This window comes from Astatotilapia calliptera, chromosome 17 (assembly GCF_964374335.1).
Source record: "Astatotilapia calliptera chromosome 17, fAstCal68.1, whole genome shotgun sequence".
NCBI classification, from domain to species: Eukaryota; Metazoa; Chordata; class Actinopteri; order Cichliformes; family Cichlidae; genus Astatotilapia; species Astatotilapia calliptera.
In genome coordinates, this window is record NC_137438.1 from 13,577,113 (window position 1) to 13,593,471 (window position 16,359).

General features: G+C 42.1%; 1 long non-coding RNA gene across 1 annotated transcript in view; it reads left to right on the forward strand.

Annotated features, from left to right (window-relative positions):
* Positions 1-26: 26 nt before the first annotated feature.
* Positions 27-16,359, forward strand: part of LOC113008987 (uncharacterized) — a 53,761-nt gene continuing 37,428 nt past the window's right edge. Inside the window, exons 1-2 of the long non-coding RNA XR_013902545.1 lie at positions 27-166; positions 383-501. This is a non-coding gene — a long non-coding RNA (uncharacterized LOC113008987). The remainder of the gene's footprint in view (positions 167-382; positions 502-16,359) is intronic.

The following is a 16,359-nucleotide window of genomic DNA, read 5'->3' on the forward strand; positions in this document are numbered from 1 at the left end:
ACACAGCGAGCTGGCTAGCCTTCTCCATCTGTATTTTCTTTTACGCGAAGTTCTCGTTTTTATACAGACAGAAAAAAACAGCCAACAGGTCACACCCTCCTCCGTATGAATAATGTAAATGGAGAGCCCCGATATGAGGGACCGCTATATCCAGTCTCGGGTGGAGGTGAGTGGGGGGCAGCCGTTGAAAACATTCAACTCTTTGAATCCTTTAACGTATTTTACTAAGTTCTGTTCATCTAGTGCGCTTCCAGCTCCAAATCTGCTCCGTCCATCTGGTTCCCCTGTAAAAGGAAAAGCCAAGTTATGTCAGCAGGTTGAAGCTGTTGGCTTTTTTATATACTGTTTACTAGTATAAATCACTTTCATTTTCATTTTGCAGATAAGATGACAAACTGCACCAAGGACAGTTCTCATGTGGTGACTGCTCCCAAAACTCCGGGTTTGGGAATTTGAGGGTTCTGCTCCACTGGTCCGATCTCCTGCTGGCATTAATCCTATGTGAGTGAGTGCCACTGGTGTTACCCCAAGCTCCCCCACCACACCCACATGCAATACTGATAAAACATTCCTCTGGGTAGGTGTATAGGTGGCCTCATACTATAACAATAATTTCTTTGCATATAGTGTTTGTATAAGTGTGACCGCATGCTGGACTGTGGGTGCAGCCAAAGAGGTATTGTTTAACTGCTCTGGTCTGCTAAAGCTGCAGAGATTGGATGCACATGCCAGCTACCAAGCACGTGCAGACCAGACTGCATACCTGACCCTTTTTCGCTCGGTATCCAGACCCCCTTGTGCCTTTCCTCCTGGATGCCTCCACCCTGTCATTGACCCCACAGGACTTCCAATTATTAAAAAGAAAATGTTGTGATTGTGCAGGCTCAGCATCTGCCCCCCTCTACGTTCAGCATATCCTTCTGTTCTGCAATAACAAACGCAAGAGGGGGGCACACGCTGAGAAAATAATGTAATAAGTATAGTCCGTTGTGTGATTTCCACCACAGAAGCAGAAAAAGTGTTGAGACTCCATTATGAAAAACAAGCACTAGGTAAGGAAACACTCCCAGAATAGCGAGAAAACGTCTCCAGCTGAGATTAGTTTTCTCATTACTTGACATGTTTTTTTCTCTTTTTGCATTTTTCAGCTTTTTTTGCATCTGAAATATTTAGATTCTGATCTGTGGCTTGTTTATTGTCTGCCCATCTGTCCAGGGTTGGGTTTAACTAAACGTACAGTTTAGACTAATTCAGCAGAAAGACACTTTTGGAAAACTGTGTCCACTTAGTATGAATACAGAAAACTTCTGGTTTGTGTCTATAAGGGGTGACCGGGTTCATTGTGATGCGTTGTTATTGTTTGGCTGGCTAAACCAGCCCTCATATAAAACATGTAAACAGACTTGATATGCTGTTCTCCAGTTTTATGACAATTTGCTTGATTAGATATTGCGAAACGAAAAACATATACAATGGCATGTGGCAAAGGTAAACAGACATTCACTGGATCCTCCTGATTTCAAGATTCAGGAGTCAGAACAGAGTATGTTGTAATTTGCCTCGGGACAGTTTGGGTATAATAAAATGATGAAATGAAATCAGATAACTGCTAGCAAAAACATGCACATCTCATTTCCTAAACCATATGTTCAACTTGTCTCTGTTGCAGTCTCAGCAAACTGCAATAAGAGATACTATTTGTCTCACTCAACAATCTTGTCTTGGTCTTGCATCTGCACTTTTGTCTTTCACCCTCTCTGTCTTCCTCTGCCTCGGGGAATCTGATATCCTCTGGTTATTAATCTCTTCTTTAAAGTGTCCCAGTCAACATTCCTTTGTGATACAGTTTCACAATGCAGCACATTTCAGGCCATAAATCATTAATTGGAAACACAAAGTCACTGATGGTCCTCAGTAACACTGGCACAATGTACTTTATAATTTGTGGTTTTGTGAAGCCCAAAGGTTCTGCGCTGATTTATTTATTTCCTTCTCCCAAGAGTGATTCAAGAAGTGAATTTCCTTTCTGTCAACATGTACTGTCTTCATATTCAAGCTATGCCATCAGCAGGCATTGCACTCACTGACCACATTATGACCTGCGGATCACTTTATATAAAAACACTCATTTTACATTCTATTCATAGATCACGTTGACAGCACTGTTACTTAGTGATATGTTACTTGACTGACTTTCAAGCCCATCACAGTGTGCTGCAGTTAGCCTCTAGTTTGCTTACAGGAGATCTTGTTTTCTTATCTCTTCTTATTTTCTTTCTTTTTTATTTTTTTTATCAAGAAATAGTGGAAAGAATGAGATTGGCATAGATTTTGTTGGACTTTAAATGTGACCCACAAAAAACACTAGGTCAACTTGCTGTCAGCAATAATGGGATACTGGTGGAGCCCCTGCACTCAGTCTGTTTCAGCCCCCCTTGTGATTGGCTACGTGTATATGAAGTCTAAAGTGGTCGTAATGGTAACAGGAGCATTCGGAGCTGTGACCGTACTAACTGGAAGAGCGACTCCAGCAGATTCCCAAGAGAACACCAGAGGTCTCTGTCCAGAAGCAGTCCTAGGAACAGCAAAGACAGTGCACCGAGTTTCTGAGGGTCTGTTACATTACTGAAATGATGGCCAAAATTAAAATCATAAAAACAAGATATCAATTAATATAAAAAGTTCCTCTCTTGAAAAAAGAAATCTATCCCTCCATAGTCTTTTAAGAGCAACTCATTCTTAAAGGATGACTGAACAAACAACCTAAATTTACCTGAACTCTGCTGTTCTCATGACTCTTCATCACAGTAAAATTAGTTCAACACTTCCTCACATATTTTTGTTTTATTGTATCTTCCTATGGCATCCCAATGGGCGAAGTGAAATGAGAAAAAAAATAATCAGGCATTCCTTTAAGCAGCCAAATAAGGGTCTTTCTTATCAACAGAATGCATCCTCAAACTGCAGCACAAATATTTGAAGATTTTTTTGCTATGTAGTTCCACTTATTTGCACTGCTGAGCCACTTTCAATGTTAACTATTTTTCTAAGGTGTTGGGATGCTTTCCCATCAGAAGGATGATTAACATGTAATTTGTCTGAATTATGTTGACTGTGGCTTACAGAGAAAAGGCATAAATAATGTGTACTGCCAACAGCATGTTGAAGAAAATCATTTGGTGCTCTTTAACTCAACCCGGGTGCTGACAGCAAAGACAGGCCTCGTCCATCATGGTGGAACACGTAGATGGGCTAATGAAGCCGGGATCTTTTCTGCAGGCTGATAATTGCTTCTGGGCTGTTTGGGGCCTCAAATGACAAGACTGTAAAGCATGTAGTAAAATCTGGTAAACTTAGAAGAATGTAGGGATTTCTTGGTGGATCATGGGAATCTGCTATCCCTATCATAATCAGAACTGACAGTTAACATTACTGTTTAATGCTTTTAGCTGTCTTTTGACTTCAGCAAATTAAAGAAGAAGGGATGTAACCATATGTTGGATGCCAACTTGGGTGGCAGACATCTGCCTTTGTTAACCACCATCCTTGGGCCCTATTAATTTGGCTGTTTTGAGGTCAGGACTGACAGTTGAATTGTTTTCCAGAAACTTAAAGGCCTGCAGTTGATGTTACTGTAGTCACATCAGTTAGAATTTCTCTTAATGTTCCCTGATAGTTTTTCCCACTTGCATAGACATGACTCTTCCACGCAGCAACCAGAGTGACATAGGGATGTACATTCTTAGAAAGCATAGTGCTGACTTTTGAAACAATATACAAAAATAGAATATGTTTTTTTGTTATTTCACTTGCAAATTTGTGACACAGGTTTTTCTTCAATAGCATAATGGAGGCCTTTCCTAGAGACAATGGTACAGCTTTTTGTTGATATCAGTCAGATGCCAAGCATGCTTTCAAAACCAGCCCTTCTTTTATTGATTGTTACAATGGGGGCTGCACTTCAGGAATGAACTCATATTTGTATCTGTTTTCAATAAATTGATGGAATGAGCATGGCTTGACGGCCCTCTGTCACTGTCTGCGTGACATGTGCAGAGAAACATCTGGAGGCAAGAAAGAAAGACGAGAAGAAGAATGTGGGGAGTTAAAAAGGTGAAGGAAGAATAAAAAAAGATCACAAGCTCTACATTTTTTAAATCAAGGAAACTACATGTGGGAGCAAAGCGACGCAAAGAAGTTAGGGTTCGCGTATGTGTTATGATGTGTTTGCGGTGAGGTCTGTGTCTTTTGTTGGGCTCTGTTGGACTAGAGTTTGGTATGCCTGGCAGCTCTCAGCAGGAGGTCCTGCCCAGCAGAAGCTCACTAATTGTACAAACAGGCAGTGTGGCACCTTGGATTGAACTTGTGCCTTGAGGCCAGGTACAGCATGCTTTGGCATACTTTCAAGGAAAGATCAGAGTCATGTGCTCACAAGTGCTGATTGTCTTCAGGTCAGAAGTACTCCCACTGCGAGTTGGCGGAGGTAGGAGGTTGCTATGGGAAGGAGATACACGGCTAGACAATCTTGCCTGGCACTCTCAGGTTGACCAACTCAAGTGACACTTTCCTGAGAGTGGGCCAATTCCAGGCTGCTAAGAGGATCAGTTTCCCCTTTCTGCCATGACACACATACTCAGCTAGCACTACTCAGTAATCTTCAGGATTGCTGTTCATCAGGCACCAACTTTTCAGACACTTTTCCAAGCTTTCCAAAATTAGTGGGGTTTTGCAGTATGGAATCTGGACTCAGTCTAACGGAAACAACAAAAACACAAGAAACTCTACTGGTCAGAAGCAGGCAAAGGTCTGCTAGAGGAGCAAAATAGATTTGTGAGGTAAGGTATTGGAATCGGTTCTATAGAAAGGGAACATCCAGACAGAGGAAAAGCATTATGACATAGTATGTGACGTAGAGACGTGTCTAATCTTGGATCTTGGTGTAGCACAGCTTGCTCTGGGACTTCACATGCAGTCACATGACAGCTGAACAGGCAGGCTAACAAATCCATTAGCAGAATCTGTGAATGGGTATTTGGGACAGAGAAACCATAATACCACCGTGGTATTATTACAAGACCCAAATCACATAAAAGTAATAATAACACAAATCAAATTAATTTACTTAACACCATAGACAATTGCCTTCAGATGACCCCAAAGATAAAAGTGTTAAGGGGTCAGATCGGGAGACCTTGGGGGTGTCATGTTTTGGCTGTGCGCAGGCAGGAGAAGGACCCAAACGCAAAACTCACCACACAGGAATTAAACTCAAAAAGCTGCTTTATTGCAGAATGGCACAAAAAATAACAAAACTAAACTGGGACATGGATAAACTGACACATAGGGAAAGACAGCCATGAGGGAGACTACAACACTGACAAAGAGAAACACAGGGCTTAAATACACTGAGGGATAACAAGGGAATGAGCCACAGAAGGAGAGCACAGCTAGGAGTAATCAGGCTGGACGAGACAAGGGAAGCAAAACTAGAAACGCTGACATGAGACACGGACCTTGAAAGTAAAACAGGAAACACACTGACTGAACTCTAAACATGTAAACTTAACAGCAACTGGGGAGACAGAACATGGGAACCTGAAACATGGGACAGAAAGGCACAGTAGACACAAGGTGAACATAACAACGCCACAGGGAAAGAGTAAAACAAAACACAAAACCTCTTAGAAAATAAAATAGGAAACCTAATGAAACGCAGACATGACTACATGAACTTGACAATATAACAGACATGAAACACATGAAGAGCAAGGAAGACTTAACAGGGGTTGGAAGACACAAGGGGAATCTAATAACAAATGAACTAGAAAACCTAATGAGCTTAACCATATACTATAAACATCAAAATAATCTAAAACTCAAAACGCTGGGTCATAAGACCCAGGATCGTGACAGGGGGCCATTCAACTGGCCCACGACGACCAATCTGCTTTCCAGGAAACTGTTCATCTAGGAATGCTCGGACCTGGCACCCATAATGTGGTGGTGCACCATCTTGCTGGAAAAACTCAGGGAACGTGCCAGCTTCAGTGCACAAAGAGGGAAACACATCATCATGTAGCAATTTCAAATATCCAGTGGCCTTGAGGTTTCCATTGATGAAGAATGGACCCACTACCGTTGTACCCCACATACCACACCAAACCATCACTTTTGTTGTTCCAACAGTCTTGGAGGGATCCATCCAATGTGGGTTAGTGTCAGACCAATAGCGGTGTTTTTGTTTGTTAACTTCACCATTCACATAAAAGTTTGCCTCATCACTGAACAAAATCTTCTGCGTAAACTGAGGGTCCTGTTCCAATTTTTGTTTTGCCCATTCTGCAAATTCATCTGGGTCATCCTCGTTGAGATGCTGCAGTAGCTGGAGTTTGTAAGGGTGCCATTTTTGAGTAGCTAATATCCGCCGAAGGGATGTTAGACTAATGCCACTCTCCAGTGACATGTGGCGAGTGCTACGCTGTGGGCTCTTGCTGAATGAAGCTAGGACAGCCACTGATGTTTCTTCATTAGTGACAGGTTTTTTTGCGTCCACATTTTGGCAAATCCAACACTGAACCAGGTTCACGAAACTTAGCAAGCAGTTTGCTAACTGTAGCATGGGAGATGGGTGGACTCGTAGGGTGTCTTGCATTGAAATCTGCTGCAATGACCTGGTTACTGCATTCACCAGATATCAACACAATTTCGATCCGCTCCTCATGTGTTAACCTCTTCGACATGTCAATGGTTGTGAACAAAGAGAAATATGTCTGTGAAGGTTCTCAGTCATCCAGGTCATCGTAGTCAAAGGAGCTTGCAAAGAAAAGCATCTGGACTTCTTTAAGTTACTTGAAGACGTTTCACCTCTCATCCGAGAAGCTTCTTCAGTTCTAAGGTCAAATGGAAGAAGAAAACACACCTGAAGTCAGTCAGGAGAAATGGGTTAAGAACTTTTTAGACAGGATTCTCACTGAACCTGAAAAGAGAGTATTAGCCAAAGGACTCAATTTTGCCATTTCTCCACAACAGTTGCCCATAGTGGACCTCATCACAGCCACAGAATCTGCCATACGGATTAATAAATTATCACAGACAGAAGCATAGCAAATCAGGATGAAAGTCTCAGCCACGCTCTCCAGTGCCAAAGTCCCTCCATCCAACCTCACAATACAGGAAAAGAAGGCCGTCGCTTCCCTGAGCAAAGACCACAACATCACTGTTTTACCAGCTGATAAGGGAAGATGCACCGTGGTCCTAAACACTACAGATTACCATACAAAGATCACCACTCTCCTCAGTGACAACAATACCTACGAAGCCTTAAAGCGAGACCCCAGAAGCAGCTACAAAAAGAAAGTTATAGCTTGCCTTCAAGACTTTGAAAAGGACAAAATTATTGACCGCCTTACATATCACCGCCTTTACCCAGGGGATGCCATACCCTGCATTTACGGACTTCCTAAAATCCACAAGCAAGCAGTCCCACTCAGACCCATAGTCAGTAGCATAAACTCAGCCACTTATAACATTGCTAAACACCTTGCTACCATCCTTGCTCCTCTCGTGGGGAACACCCCACACCACATCAAGAACTCCACCGACTTCACCGACAAGGTCCAGAAACTTACCCTGGATCCAGATGAAACCATGGTGTCCTTTGTAGTCTCTCTCTTCACTTGCATACCCACCACGGAGGCCGTGGAGACTGTCAGAAAACGACTACAAGAAGACAGCTCCTTGGAGGACAGGACCAACTTCACACCCGATCAGATTTGCACACTGTTAGACCTCTGCCTCACCACTACATATTTCAAATACAACAAAGGCTTTTACAGACAGAAACACGGCTGTGCCATGGGCTCCCCCGTGTCACCTATTGTAGCCAACCTTTACATGGAGGAAGTGGAAAGGAAGGCTCTTGGCTCTTTCAAAGGGAGAGTACCCAGCCACTGGTACAGATATGTAGATGACACCTGGGTCAAAATCAAGACACAAGAAGTGGAATCCTTCACTGCGCACATTAACGCTGTGGATAAAAACATCAAGTTCACCAGGGAAGACACAAAGGACAACTGTTTGTGTTGTGGCCATTTTTGTTGAATGTTTATAAAATGCAATTTGTATTCATTTTTGTTTTTTCTTTAAAGGTGTAAGAATATTCTGACCTGGTTTTGTTATGTAAATTTGTAATTAATTTTATTGGAGAAGCTTTTGGAAAGTGATTGGTTTATTAGCTTATGGACCCTCCCATTAATCAAGAGATTAAGAGCACCCCGGATGGGTGTGGTAAAGGTTTTTCGTTTTTTGTTTGCCAAATGTCAGATGGGAAGATGGGAGGGTTAGAAAATGATTTTTTGAACACTTTTGAAGTTGTTAAAGCAAATTAAGTTAACTTTCGTTTAATTTTAAGTTTTAAGAAGTTATTTGGCTGATTTTTGTTTATAATTTTCCACGAAATAAACGGCATATGATTTTTAAACAATGGAGTCAGAAGTGCGTTCTAAAACAAACCTCCCGTTGCCACCCACGGCCTTTTCTTGGACCTTTTTGGTGTTTGGAACGTAAAAGGCCGCGACTTTTAAGTCAAAAAATCATTTTGACTCGCTTGGATGTCAACTTGGAAGATGGAAAAGCTTGCAAGATTGGACTTGGAAGATTGGATCTTCGCAGAATGGACTGAAAAAATAACGCAAAGTTCGTGAGTAAATGCGAAACTTTGTTTGGATCAACCGAGATGCTGAGCTGCAACTTGAAACATTTGTATTAAACAATTATCTTTTGGACCTTGTGAAACGAATTTTCTGGTTAAAATGGAGGAACAAGAAAGAGAGCTTTTTAATTTAATTAAAAAACGCAGAGCGAAGCTTGGCGTTCTGACAAGAAAACGAAATGACATTAATGCTCTCATTGATGCTGGAGAATCAAAAGCCTCCATAGATGAACACATGAGAACATTTAACGATTATTTGGGAGAGCTTATGGACTTACAGACTTCAGTTCAAAAATTGCTGAACGATGATGAAAAAGAAACAGATCACAGCGATTGGTATGAACCTAAGCTGATCAGTTTTAAAGACTTTCTGCATGAAATCGACACTTGGATAAATGCAGACCCTGATCCACAAAAGGGTGAAGTTGCAGCCTCTAATGTTGAATCAAAGGTAGCATCTCATGACAGTGACATTGCGCCGCATGATAGTGTCTCACAAGTAGCGCAAGAAGCGAGCGACATGATTTCTGAACGAGTTGCTAAACCTGGCAGCAAGGGCTCTAGTAAAGCGCCCAGTAATGTTACTGCAGCCTTAAGTTTAAGGAGTAAAAGCTCGCGTGCAGCTTCAATGGCGCTGATGGAAGCTGAAGTGGAAAGAGCCGCTTTAAAAGCGGAGGTGGACGCACTGCAAGAAAAACATGCGCTCGAACTGGAAGAAGTTCAATTAAAAGCAAGAAAAGAAGCATTGGCTCTAAGAACTAAGTTGGTTAAGGCTGATGCAAAAAGGCAAATTCTCACCTCTGCTCAGGATCGGCAGAGCCTTGCATCCAGGGCTGAGGTTGAATCAGAAGGCGGGATTACAGCGCCTTCTGGAACATCTACTGAGTTCATACCTGCTGCTACAGCTCGAAAGGCTCCAAGAACAAAGAAAGCCCCTTTAGTTCATTCTCCTTTGCCAATGCCCCTAGAGACACATGCACCTGCTAAGGTCAAACCAGAAGGGGAAAGCCCAAGGCCAATCTCTTCACAGGTTGATGTTCACAGCAGTGCCCTAATAGAGATTATGAGAAAGCAAAATGAAATTACTCAGATGCTTGTAAACCAACAGAGGTTGTCACTGCTTCCAGCTATAGACATTCCTGTTTTTGGTGGTGATCCTTTGCGTTTTAGATCCTTTCTTAAGGCTTTTGAACAAGGAATAGAGACTAAAACTGATAATATGCAGGATAGGCTTTATTATTTAGAACAGTTTACTACAGGACAGCCCAGAATTTTAGTGAGAAGTTGCATGCACATGAGTCCACAGACAGCTTATGTTGAGGCAAAAAGGCAGCTTGAGTGGAACTTTGGTAACAGAGCAAAGATAACGTCTGCATTTATAGACAAGGCTCTCAACTGGTCAGTTTTAAAGTCTGATGATGCGTCAGCATTACGAGCTTACACATTCTTTCTAAGAAGCTGCTTCAACACAATGGATGAAGCTGGGTTTCTTGATGAGCTGGAAAATTCAACCAATATGAGGATTCTTGTTTCAAAGTTGCCTTTTAGACTTCGTGATAAATGGCGACTAATAATCGTTGATTTAACAGAAAAGTGCGATCGCAGAGCAGGATTTAAAGATCTTCTTGATTTTCTTGAAAAGCAAACAAGAGCTGCATTAGATCCTGTTTTTGGAGAGAGTCAAAACACAAAAGAAAAGATAGCTTCAAAACCATCAAAGACACCGCTTAAAACTAAAAGCAGTAGCTTTGCTACTTCTGTTGCTGTAGTTTCAGAACAGAAAAATGACAAACCGGAATGGATTCAGATAAACCATGAAGATAAAGGGTTAGATCAAACTCGATGCTTGTTTTGTGACCAAACTCATTTTTTGGACGTATGTGACTCATTCAAACTAAAAGCCAACAAAGAAAAGGTGACATTCCTTAAGAGTAAAGGTTTATGCTTTGGTTGCTTAAAGAGAGGCCACATGAGTAAAGCTTGTCCACATCGTTTGACGTGCCACACCTGTAACAAAAATCACCCTACTGTTCTTCACATAGACTCAAAAGAACGGCAGTGGCAAGCAGCTAAAGCTGAATGTAAAGAATCATCAGTCTCAAATGCTCTTGTTTCTTTGAACTTTGGTAGCCATACTGGGGCCGGGTCTAATGAATGTGCCTTGTCAGTTGTTCCAGTAAAAGTGAAGTTGGAAAATGGGACGAAGGTTGTGGAGACGTACGCCTTTCTTGATCCCGGCAGCTCTGCAACTTTTTGCACTGAGGCGTTGATGATGCAGTTAAATGCATCTGGAAAGAAAGTGGAAATCATGTTAAAGACTATGGGTCAGGAAAGGCCAGTAAGTAGCTATAAACTTTTTGGTATGGAAGTAGCTGCTTTGAAACAGAATGAGTATTTGAGGTTGCCTGTTGTGTACACTCAAAAGTTTATTCCTGTCACTAAAGAAAATATCCCTAAAGAAGAAAACTTAAGAAAATGGCCTTACTTAAAGGATGTTGAGTTGACACCGATAAATGCTGGCATTGGGCTGCTTATTGGTGTAAATTCTCCCAAAGCGCTGGAACCTTGGAGAATCATTAACAGTGAGGGTAATGGACCCTATGCTGTGCTAACTCGTCTCGGTTGGGTTGTCAATGGGCCACTCAATCAGGGTAGTGAAAAGGATGAGCATGATGCTAGTTTTGTTCAGGTACACCGCATTTCTATAAGTAGTTTAGAGGAAATGCTGGTTAAGCAGTATAATCAAGATTTTGTGGAGAACCAGTGTAATGAGCGTGCAGAAATGTCTGTAGAAGATAAACAGTTCATGAACATAATGTCAGAGTCAGCTGTACTTAAGGATGGCCATTATTACTTGAAATTACCCTTTCGTAAACCTGAAGTAAGAATGCCAAACAACAAGCAGGTGGCTCAGCAGAGGGCGCAATATCTGCTAAAACGGTTTCAGAAGGATCAGTTATTCTTTGAAGAATACAAAGAATTCATGCACAATGTTAGTATGGAGGGACATTCAGAAATCATACCACAAGAACAGTTGAAGAATGAGGAAGGAAAGGTGTGGTATATACCTCATCATGGGGTCTACCACCCCCGCAAGAAAACACTGCGTGTTGTGTATGATTGTGCCTCAACATTTTCTGGAACATCACTGAACAAAGAGCTATTACAAGGCCCAGATCTGACTAGCACTTTATTAGGTGTGCTGATTCGCTTTCGGCAGGGTCCAATAGCGCTTATGACAGACATTAAAGGGATGTTTCATCAGGTCAGAGTAGCTGAGGAACACGTAAACTTTTTACGTTTTCTCTGGTGGCCCGATGGTGACATCACAAAACAGCTGGTGGAACATAGAATGCTAGTCCACATTTTTGGTGCAGTATCCTCCCCCAGCTGTGCCACCTATGCACTACTAAAGACTGCTGATGACAACCAACATCTGTACCCAGAGGAGGTTATACATACAATCAGGCATAGTTTTTATGTAGATGACTGTCTTAAATCTACTCAGTCTGTTGAGCAGGCCATCTCACTTTATCAGCAGCTTACTGAAGTGTGTGCCAAGGGGGGATTTAAGCTCAATAAGTGGGTATGTAGTGATCGCTCTGTCCTCTGTCAGATCCCGGAGGAAAATAGAGCCACAGGTGTAAAGATGCTGGACCTTAGTCGGGATCAGCTACCCACAGAAAGAGCTCTCGGTGTGCAATGGGATATTGAACGTGATGTTTTCACATTCAGTATTGTGAACAAGAACAAACCACTTACAAGACGTGGTATTCTGTCCAATGTCAGCTCCATTTATGACCCTTTAGGTTTCTTAGCTCCAGTCATTCTGCCTGCAAAACAAATTCTGCACCATCTATGTAAACTGAGGTTTGGCTGGGATGAGACAATACCAGCAGAAATGGCACAAACTTGGCAAAAATGGGTTGAGGATTTAGTTCTTCTTAACAAGTTTAGTATTAGTATGTGTCACACCCAAAGGATTTGGGGAGATAAAAAGTGCTCAGCTGCATCACTTTTGTGATGCCAGTGAAACTGGGTATGGTGCTGTATCATATCTTAGGCTATCTAATAGCAAGCAGGAAGTGTGTGTTTCCTTTATTATTGGTAAAGCAAGGGTGGCGCCGTTAAAACAAGTCACCATCCCACGTCTTGAGCTGGCTGCTGCAGTTTTAGCTGTGCGCTTGGACAAAATGCTATCAGTTGAACTCAATCTTAATCTGAGTGAGTCAGTCTTTTGGTCTGACAGCACAACTGTGCTACAGTACATTGCAAACACAACCACACGGTTCAAAACGTATGCTTTGACAAAAGTTGAGCAGTGGAGGTACATCAGTTCAAAGCTGAATCCAGCTGATGCAGCCTCTCGAGGAATGACAGTTGGCTGTTTCCTGAAATCTTCCACCTGGATCAATGGTCCAGAATTTCTCAGTAAACCTGTTGTTCACTGGCCTGTAGGCATGAATTGTGTATCTGTCCATTTGGAAGCTGACCCAGAAGTAAAAGTGTTGTGTGCAGCTGTGCTGAAAGAAGATGTGTGTCCCACTACTAAGCTGCTGTTGTACTTCTCCAGCTGGACAAAATTAAAAAGGTGTGTGGCATGGATCCTGAAAGTAAAAGAAAGACTTAAACTGCAAACAAGGAAAAGACAGAAGTTGCTGGGCACGCACTGTGGAAGTCAAATATGTGTTAAGCAAGATGATAAATGGAACACTCTGCTCAAAACTGAGGATTTGTCCAAGGCTGAGGAAGCTATAGTGAGCTTTGTGCAGAGAAAACATTTTGCTGATGAAATGACTGCCCTAAACTCTGGCACTGTAAGGAAGTCAAGTCATCTGTATAAGCTTGATCCTGTAGTTGCTAATGCTGTCTTGAGAGTGGGTGGAAGACTGAGCAAAGCGGATTTACCTGAGGAAACAAAACATCCTGCAATTTTGCCAAAAGAAAGCCATGTTTCAAAGCTTATTCTTCAGCATATTCACGAAAAATTGGTCACAGAGGAAGAAATCACATGCTTTCAACACTTCGCCGTCAGTACTGGATTCCTCATGCTAATTCAGCAGCTAGAAAAATAATCAAAGATTGCATAGTGTGTCAAAGACAACGGCAAAAGCCAGGTGAGCAGAAAATGTCTGATCTTCCTATTGACAGAATCTCAGCTGATCTTCCACCATTTACTTATGTTGGTGTTGATTATTTTGGACCAATAGAAGTAAAGAGAGGCAGGAGTCTTGTTAAGAGATATGGAGTTCTCTTCACATGCCTAACCTGTCGTGCAGTCCACCTTGAGGTGGCACATACTCTTGATACAGGCTCCTGTATTAATGCCATCAGGAGATTCATCTGCCGCAGAGGACAGGTCAAAGAAATCCGGTCAGACAATGGAACCAACTTTGTCAGCTCGAATCGTGAGTTAAAACAAGCTATGTTAGAGCTAAACCAAAGTAAAATCCAAAAAGGCTTAGCACAGGATGGCATAAAGTGGACCTTTAACCCGCCCTATGGGGCCCATCATGGTGGAGTATGGGAGCGCTTGGTGCAAGAAATAAAGAGAATATTATGCTCTATCACAAATCAGCAAGTACTAGATGATGAAACCTTGCATACAGTTTTTTGTGAAGTGGAGGCTATACTGAATGACCGCCCAATCACACCTTCTTCTGACGATCCCAATGATGTAGAAGCTCTTACTCCAAATCACTTGCTCCAGTTAAAAGGCAAACCTGTGCTGCCACCAGGTTTATTTAAAAAAGAGGATCTGTATCTGCGAAGACGATGGAAACAAGCCCAGTATATTGTGGATCTATTCTGGAAAAGGTGGGTGAAAGAATACCTTCCTATGTTGCAGGAACGACAGAAATGGAACAAGATTCGTAGGAACTTTTGCATTGGTGATGTTGTGCTTGTTGTTGATGGAGCTGCACCAAGAAATTCTTGGCCCATTGGCTGCATCACTGAAACCATGGCCGAGCACACGGAGTAGTTCGCCGTGTTAGAGTTAAGACACGAACAAATGAGCTGGAGAGACCAATCAACAAAATATGTCTCCTGGTGGAGGCCATCTAGAGGAAACAATGAATGTTTGCCTCCAACTGAGCCAAGTTCTGGAACCTCTGGCTCTACATTTACACTGACACTCACTTTGCTCTACACTCCATTATGCAACATACACCTTTTTTGAATACACACAAAGCAAACACATGAACAACAGAGACTTGAAATCATAGAACATTGACCTTTCCTTTTGTTTGGTTTTTAAGAAGACTTATAAGGATGGACTACTGAAGAAAATTATTGGTATTGCATTTTGTGATGGCCACTTAGAAAGAATTAATTCATGTTACACAAGAATTAGGGGCCGGAATGTTGTGGCCATTTTTGTTGAATGTTTATAAAATGCAATTTGTATTCATTTTTGTTTTTTCTTTAAAGGTGTAAGAATATTCTGACCTGGTTTTGTTATGTAAATTTGTAATTAATTTTATTGGAGAAGCTTTTGGAAAGTGATTGGTTTATTAGCTTATGGACCCTCCCATTAATCAAGAGATTAAGAGCACCCCGGATGGGTGTGGTAAAGGTTTTTCGTTTTTTGTTTGCCAAATGTCAGATGGGAAGATGGGAGGGTTAGAAAATGATTTTTTGAACACTTTTGAAGTTGTTAAAGCAAATTAAGTTAACTTTCGTTTAATTTTAAGTTTTAAGAAGTTATTTGGCTGATTTTTGTTTATAATTTTCCACGAAATAAACGGCATATGATTTTTAAACAATGGAGTCAGAAGTGCGTTCTAAAACAAACCTCCCGTTGCCACCCACGGCCTTTTCTTGGACCTTTTTGGTGTTTGGAACGTAAAAGGCCGCGACAGTTTGCCTTTCCTGGACTGCGCTGTGCACATTGAAGAGAACGGCAAACTCAACATCGAAGTTTACCGGAAGCCCACACACACGGACCAGTACCTCCTGTTCGACTCCCATCACCCTCTGGAACACAAACTTGGAGTAATTAGGACCCTACACCACCGGGCAGAACATGTTCCCTCTAAGCCTGAAGGAAAAAAGAAGGAACACACACATGTAAAGGAAGCACTCAAAACGTGCGGCTATCCTAAATGGGCGTTCTTAAAGTCAGCAAAGAGGCACAGAAAAGAAGACCAGACACCAGCGAGGGAGGATAAGAAAGACAGACGGAACAACATTGTCATCCCCTATGTAGCTGGTGTATCAGAAAAACTCAGGAGAGTTTTCTCCAAGCACGACATCCCGGTGCATTTCAGACCCAGCAACACGCTCAGACAAAAACTGGTTCACACGAAAGACAAAACGCCAAAACACAGACTTAACAATGTGGTGTATGCTGTACAGTGCAGCGAGGAATGCTCAGACCTCTACATTGGAGAGACCAAACAGCCACTTCACAAGCGCATGGCACAACACAGAAGAGCCACCTCCACAGGACAAGACTCAGCAGTCCATCTGCATCTTAAGGATAAAGGACACTCTTTCGAGGATGCCAATGTTCACATTTTGGACAGAGAGGACAGATGGTTTGAAAGAGGAGTGAAAGAAGCCATCTATGTCCACTGTGAGCAACCATCTTTGAACAGAGGCGGGGGTTTACGACACCAACTCTCTGCCATCTATAATCCAGTTTT